A 7,463-nucleotide genomic window follows, 5' to 3' on the forward strand; every position below is an offset into this window, starting at 1 on the left:
AGTGGGTTTTGGATACAAATACACTTTTTGAAACTTATTTAAATGTTTAAAAACAGGTAAACACAGGCTAAACACAGGCTACATCAGAGATAGATCAAAGGAAGCACTCTACACTCATTTATTTTAAATTGCAACCAAAGAGAAAAGGCCTGTTTCAATTATTTAGACCTTAAGCGCTGCCTGCTTTATTTGTCTTTGATTCATTGTGCAAGTTGTATTGGTCTACCAAGGTAATGGTCACTGTTAATATCAAATTAAAAGTGCAAACACTTAGTGTTTGACATTTATTTTATTTACTTATTATTGAGTTTAGAGATGCCATTGGCGTAAGCTTTTGATGACCATATTTCCACAAATGTTAGGTATTTTCCTTATGACTGATAGTGCAGCACTTCATCAGGCGTTGGGTTCTGGGTTTTTATTCACACGGTTGGTCTAACTGGACACAGGCTTTCCAGTGAGATTTGAAACGTGCCCCATTTTACAGAGGGAATCACTACTCATTTGAATAATGGCACTCTCTCATGGAGGGCTGCGACAGGGGTGCAAAGGGGAGCATCCGTGCATAAATGTGGTCATTACCATTCTACAATTCAAGTGGTTTTAATTGGCTCTCCCTCTGTGCCCCAAACAGAATGTGCACACCTTTAGATGATGATCACTAACAGTCTGGGGTCTTCTTTTAACCTGGTGTATGTCGATTTGTGTGTTTGCAAACCCCAATGTGTGTATCTAATGGTACCCTCTCTCTCTCTCTCTCTCTCTCTCTCTATATATATATATATATATATATATATATATATATATATATATATATATTTATCACTCTCTTTCAGACACACACATACAGAGAGAGAGACAGACAGACAGACAGATGTCAGGCAGACAGACAGACAGACAGACAGACAGACAGACAGACAGACAGACAGACAGACAGACAGACAGACAGACAGACAGAAATCCAATCCAGGTCTGCTTTTTCCTTTGAAACACAACCTCTTGATTGCTTCCCCTATTTTTGTTGTTGTCTTGTTTTTAATGGATCCTTGGGTCATGCGGCAGCAGAGACAGAGGTGGAGGGGGTGTTTGGTGAGCTGTGCTCATCGCTAAAGGTCACTCTTCTCTCACTCTGGGTAGACAGATGCAACCTGATGGGCCATAAGTAGAATATGTGACATGATCTGGAAGCAGGCTCACGCAAAGAGATGCGGACACAGGCACAGCACACACACACACACACACACACACACACACACACACACTGAACAGATCCACACAACTAGGAAGATATCGATTTCCGCTGACAGACAAAAAAAAACGTCTGGCATGAAACACTCTCACACACCTTCATATTCGACCAATGACATTGGTGCTAGAATTTTTTACATTCCAGTCAGTGAGGTAAATGTTGCATTCCATTGCCATGGCATTTCAGAGGGCCCACCTTTTTGCCGGGGGCTTGGGGCAATGGCTTGCTTTGCCTGGTTCTGTTTTTGCACCGCTGAGCAGAATTCAACAGGGAGCCCTGCACTCTCTCAAATGCCAGCATGCCCTTAACCTTTACCTCTGATCACCATGATCTGTTCTTCTCCTGACCTACACAGATAAACAAATCTAAGATGGCACTCTCCAAGGCAAACACTCATTGAGCGCAAACAGAAACGGTGTACATTTTGGAGAATTATTACAGAGGAGGCAAATTACAAACGGTAATTAAAATTTAGATTGTATATATGAATTATTTGCCAGGGGTTGTAATGCTGTGAAGCTTTGGGAGCCATTGGCCCTTTTTTAATCCTGGATTGACCAAAGGAGGACATTGACAGAAAAAAAACAATATTTTATGGAACCCTCTGATGAGGTGATTGGTCTTGTCCATCTTAAATCACTATAGGTTCAATTAAGAGTCTTCGGATGAATAGATACCTTTGGACACAGAATCTTCATGGGTGGAACCCTCAAAGGTTCTGTAAGAAGGACGATTCTCACTGGTAAGATGATCACATGAATGAAGGTGTGTGACCTAATGAGAGGACGAGCCAGATGATCACATGAATGAAGGTGTGTGACCTAATGAGAGGACGAGCTAGATGAATAAATGGAGGAGGATGCCTCTCTGGGCGTCGCCTGGTGTCCCCACCCCCTATCACGAGCGTTCGTTCTCGATCTTGTCACTTCCGTCTGAGCGCGCTCTGTGGGCCCCAGCCAGATACTGGAATGTAGCTAATGAGACACGCCCCCAAGGGGTCTGCAGCTATCTTATTGGCCCTCGAGGGGGAAGGGGGGGGGGGGGAGGGGTAGAGCAAGCGAAAGCGAAAGCTGCAGCCTTAGTGATCTGTGTGACATTACAGTAAGAGGAACCTCAAAATCAGTCATCCTGTGGTCATTCTGTACATTTATACAGTTACACATCCTGTCCGGTCTCGTTTGTGCACAAAATGGTAATGAAAACTAGCGAGATGAAGAACACTTTTAGTTGAACTGATGCCCTCCTAAAAAAAGCCTTGGGTTGTCTCCAGAGGATCTGTACAGGTTCTACTGAGAATGTGATGGCGCGTGGTCTTTGGCCGTACATCTTATAATCATGTTTAACTATAATAAACCTTCTCTTTGGCCGAAAAAAGATCTCTCACCAACATATTTAGCATGGTTCATATGAAGATATTATAAAGAGGAACGATGATTTTGCATCTCTAATTTACATTGCAGAACCCTAACTATAATCTCCAGTGAAGATTAGGTGTTTCAGAGGAATGCTCATGTTTACAAACATGTTAAGGTGTGTGTTAAATTCCGTTGGCTGGACTGATGTAACAACAGCTTTTCAACTATATGGCAAGTATGGACTATGCCCAATGTTGTGAGAAGGCTCCATGCATGGTGTACTTGCTAAATTCAAACTGCAGAGGGCGCCATACTGAAACAGAAATGAAGCCGAAACAAAGTTTGAGTCTTTGTTTTAGAATGGCAACATCAATAAATGTTTCTCACCATATACGTGTGTTTATAGACGCAGTATCAACTGGCCATAGGGGATCAAATGTGCAGTACTATATTGCAAAGCATCTTCTGTTATGATGTCTTGTAAAGCTTGAGAAAGCTTGAGAAATGGCCAATTTGCTACATAGCAAACCACTTACTTTTCCAACAGCAAACTAAAATGCTGCAAATGAGTGTGTCCACCTCCAGCAGCTTCCTTCAACTCCTCTCATCTCAATATTCATCTCTCTTTCCATGTGTGTTGCCATGCCTTGTGTGTTTCGGCTTATTTTGGAGGAGCTCTCCTTTCTTACTCACGTCTGCTCCTCACTTCTTGCCTCTCTACCGTCCTCTCCTCTTCAGCCAGTCTGAAGGGTTTAGCGTTTGCTCTCTCTGGAGGTCATGGAAAGGACGTGTAAAACAGGCCGGCTTGCCAGCAAGATCAGACCTGTGGCAGATCAGATCTGGACCAGACCCAGGCCAGACCCAGGCCAGACCCGGCCCGATCCGAATCCCTCGCCAGAGTTTACATAACAGGAGGAGTCGCTGAGAGCCACGGCAGCCCAAGGTGCGGATCCCTCAGAGGTGACGCCACCCCCTCGCCACGCTCTCTTACAAACCCCCTTGCCGCCCCCACTTACCACCCCCACATGACGATTGACGTCATCCAGGTCACATCTCCAGGGGCTCCATTTTTTATTTTACAGTCACTATCTCTTCATGCTTTGTGTGTGTTTGGAATTGTTTAATTCTGTGTGTGTGTCTGTGAGTGTGGGGAGGGGGACTTTGAGATCAATTTGCTAAGCCTCATTAGTATTATTTTTGTCATGTGATTGATTTTAGTCATAATCATCTGTTTCTCTCTCGCCTTCTCTCTCTTTCTCTCTCGCTCTCTTGCCCTCTTTCTCTCTTGCCTTCTCTCTCTCTTGCCTTCCCTCTCTCTGGCCCTCTCTCTCTTGTCCTCTCTCTCTCTCTCTCGCTCTCTCTTTCTCTCTCTCGCCCTCTCTCTCTCTCTTGCCCTCTCGCCCTCTCTCTCTCTCGCCCTTTATCTCTCTCTCTCTCTATCGCCCTCTCTCTCTGTTGCCCTCTCGCTCTCTCTCTCTCTCTCGCCCTCTCTCTCTCTCTATCGCCCTCTCTCTCTCTCTCTCTGTCGCCCTCTCTCTCTCTCTCTCTATCGCCCTCTCTCTCACACACATACACACACAAACACACACACACACACACTGACATACTCACACATACAGTACACTCCCCTTCTCTCTGCCTGTCACTTTCTCCACCTCAATCATTCACTCCCTATCTGCACATTAGCTGGGCATGGCAGAATCCATCTCCTCATTTTAGGGGATCAATGGTTGGTGTGAGCGATTGCATTCCCCTAATTAATTAACAAGGGATCATCTCACACGTGTCCCCGCTGGCAGTAGTGACAGGGTCAGGAGTTCACAACAGACTAGCGCCCTCTGCAGGAGACAGAGGGAAGTGACGTCTGACTGTCTAATGTGTAGGCTAGACGCAGTGACCCGAAGGCACACAAATGTCCTGTACATGGGTATAACTTTCATACCCAGTTTACATGTGCGTGTGTGTGTGTGTGTGTCTGTGTGTGTGTGTGTGTGTGTGTGTGTGTGTGTGTGTGTGAGTGTGTGTGTGTGTGCGTGTGCGTGTGCGTGTGCGTGTGCGTGTGCGTGTGCGTGTGCGTGTGCGTGTGCGTGTGCGTGTGTGTGTGTGTTTGTTTATTTGAGTGTGGGACAACCTCTACCCTTCTGGAATAGTCCTCATCCAAGCCAAATGCTCCATCTGATATCTTACATAAAACATTATACAGCTCTGAGGACTGAACACACACACACTCACAGACACAAACACACACACACACATTTAGCAGCCTCCATGAGTTGTGTAAGCCTTTTATGATAGGGCAGACAAAAACACAGTATTGCAGAGAAATATATGGTTGTTTTTTAGTCATTCCATGTCAGCAATGCCCGACACACCAGCAGATTTTATTGCTGTGTTTTTGTCTTCAAGCTATTTCTAAACGTAGAATGAATTCAGAGGGTATTGACCTGTTTGCCTAAAAATGTGTCACAGTGAAGGTCACTGGTCATCAACAACAACAACACTGCAGCCGCAAATGGTCCAATGCACACATGCACACACACACACACACACACACACACACACACACACACACACATCATTCCTGAAACTCGTCTCTCACTGTCTGACACATCCGCCAAAGTTTCTCACTGAGTATCTTGTCATCTTCTTTTCCCTTCACTCTTCCCTTCACTGTGTGTGTGTGTGTGTGTGTGTGTGTGTGTGTGTGTGTGTGTTTGTGAGAGAGAGAGAGTTTGTGTGTTCTCATGGGGGGTGGGTTGGGGGCGGGGGGGGTACAGTGGGGCGGTACAGGGGGCGAAATGGAAAGGCAACTCATTCCATTTGGGTTTTATCTCGATTACCTGCATGAAACTTTGATGGCCCAGTAGAGAGAGGCAGCACTTACCTCAGTTTCAGAGTAGCAGATTAAAGATTGATTGTGTATATATAATGAGTTCTCGCCTGGTAGGACGCCTTTTCTCTATGTGTGCATGCATGCGTGTGTGTAGCATAGTTGTGTGTGTGCGGACGGGGGTGGGGGGGTGGGGGGGGGGGGATTGGAGGTGAGTGTGCAAAAGCATGTGAATGAGTGAATCCATTCACACCACTGTATTTAGATGGGGAGGGGGGGGGCAAGGTGTTAAAAATGCTCCATTTCTCTGAAACCACCTGGTCCTCTCCTTTCTTTTACTCTTCTCTTCTGCCCTTCTCTTCTCCTCTCCCATGTTTGCAATACTCTCTTCTTACACAGTTAACACTGCAGTCTGTCAGTGTAATGACTTGCATGACTGCCACTAAAAAAAAAACACAGAGAATGATCCTAAGGCACTGAACAAGAGGGAAAGAGAAGGAGGTGACATTTCAATGCAAACTATTGGAAATGGAGGTGATGGATATCTAGTCAGGCAACAAACCAAGCAATTCAGACTGAGCAGTAGCAGACATGGCAGGACACAAAGAGAGATTAAGTAACGAAAGAAAAGAAAATCTCAGGAAATTAGGTACTGTATATTATTATAAGGGGGGTAAGGGTGGGTGGGTGGTGTATTGCTCTGTGATCTCTTGTTTGATTGGTGGATGTCTTCAGCATCGTGTGCCCGCGTGCGTCGGGTGGCATTGCGTTTGTTGTGATGTATCGCTGGCATGAGGGCTTGGGTTCTCACGGCCGCTCGTCCTGGGCTGCTGTGGACAGGAGATGGCTTTTGGCACTGCATCTCAGCGGCTGATTTTCATGAGCCATTTCACAACACATGCTCTCTGTGAAAACGGACTAATTACAGAGAGAGAGAGAGAGAGAGAAAGAGAGAGAGAGAGTGAGAAAGAGGGATGAGCTGACAGAGAGAGAGGGATAGGAGGTAGCAAAAGTGGCGAGAAGCAGAAAATCAAAAAGCAGACTGACATTGAGAAAGCTAGTTTATTCACGCCAACAGTGTTGTTCTGCTCTTGCAGACAGAAGTATGAGTCCCGTTATGTTTAGAAATCTAGAGATCTAAAGGTCTTTTTTTCTGTCACCACAAGAAATGGAGAAATGCCTCTTATGTGCTCCTGCTTTGGGTTTGAGAGTACCTGAACATTTCCATCTTGAATTTCCATTTCTGTCATTTCTCGTGTACAACGGACGGTTAATGATCTGTTAATAAGAAATATCTGACTTATAGCAAGAATTAAACAATCTGAAGATGTAATTTTATACAGTATTTTTGTTTAGCTATATTCATGGTCGCTAGTACTTTTTTTTTGCGAGAGGTCAATAGTTCACGTCCCATCACATGCAGCTCAACATCTGCTGCTGTTGCTATGACAACGCCTGTGGGCCGGGGGAGCTCGCCTCTTTAGCCCTTGGAGCGGGTTAATGCGCTCTGACGGAGGCTGGCCAGCGCGCCCTGGCTCACGCGCACCTGGTCCGTTCTGGATGTTTTCACAACACTTCCAAACATACTGCTATCATTCTTCCGTTGGTTGAAGGATATTGTGGTCCGCCTTGGTGCCTTGTTTCTCTGTGAAGAGCGAAATTCCCGTTGCCTTGATAAGGAAACAGACACTTTCACGCGATTTCCGGGATGGCCTCAGTGGTTACACATGCGATTACACCTGGATCATAAAACGTAAAAGTGGATAGAAAGCTAAATACCGGCCTTACAAGTGACCCTGTTGTGGATGGGTGTTTTATGAGTGCGTGTGTGAGCCTCTGTTGATTATACCCTCGTTTGTATGAGCGCCACAGTCTTCCTTTAAAAATAGAGAATGGTAGGGGTATTGACTATGCTTGTCGCATAAATGTTAAATGTAGTATGAACTAAACATCAAAATATGTTTGCATCTCAGATGTGAAAACACTGCTTCCCCGGGCCCAAATATTTTGGCAATAGGCAAAAAAGGAC

Source organism: Sprattus sprattus (genome assembly GCF_963457725.1).
Source record: "Sprattus sprattus genome assembly, chromosome: 21".
Taxonomy (NCBI): domain Eukaryota; kingdom Metazoa; phylum Chordata; class Actinopteri; order Clupeiformes; family Clupeidae; genus Sprattus; species Sprattus sprattus.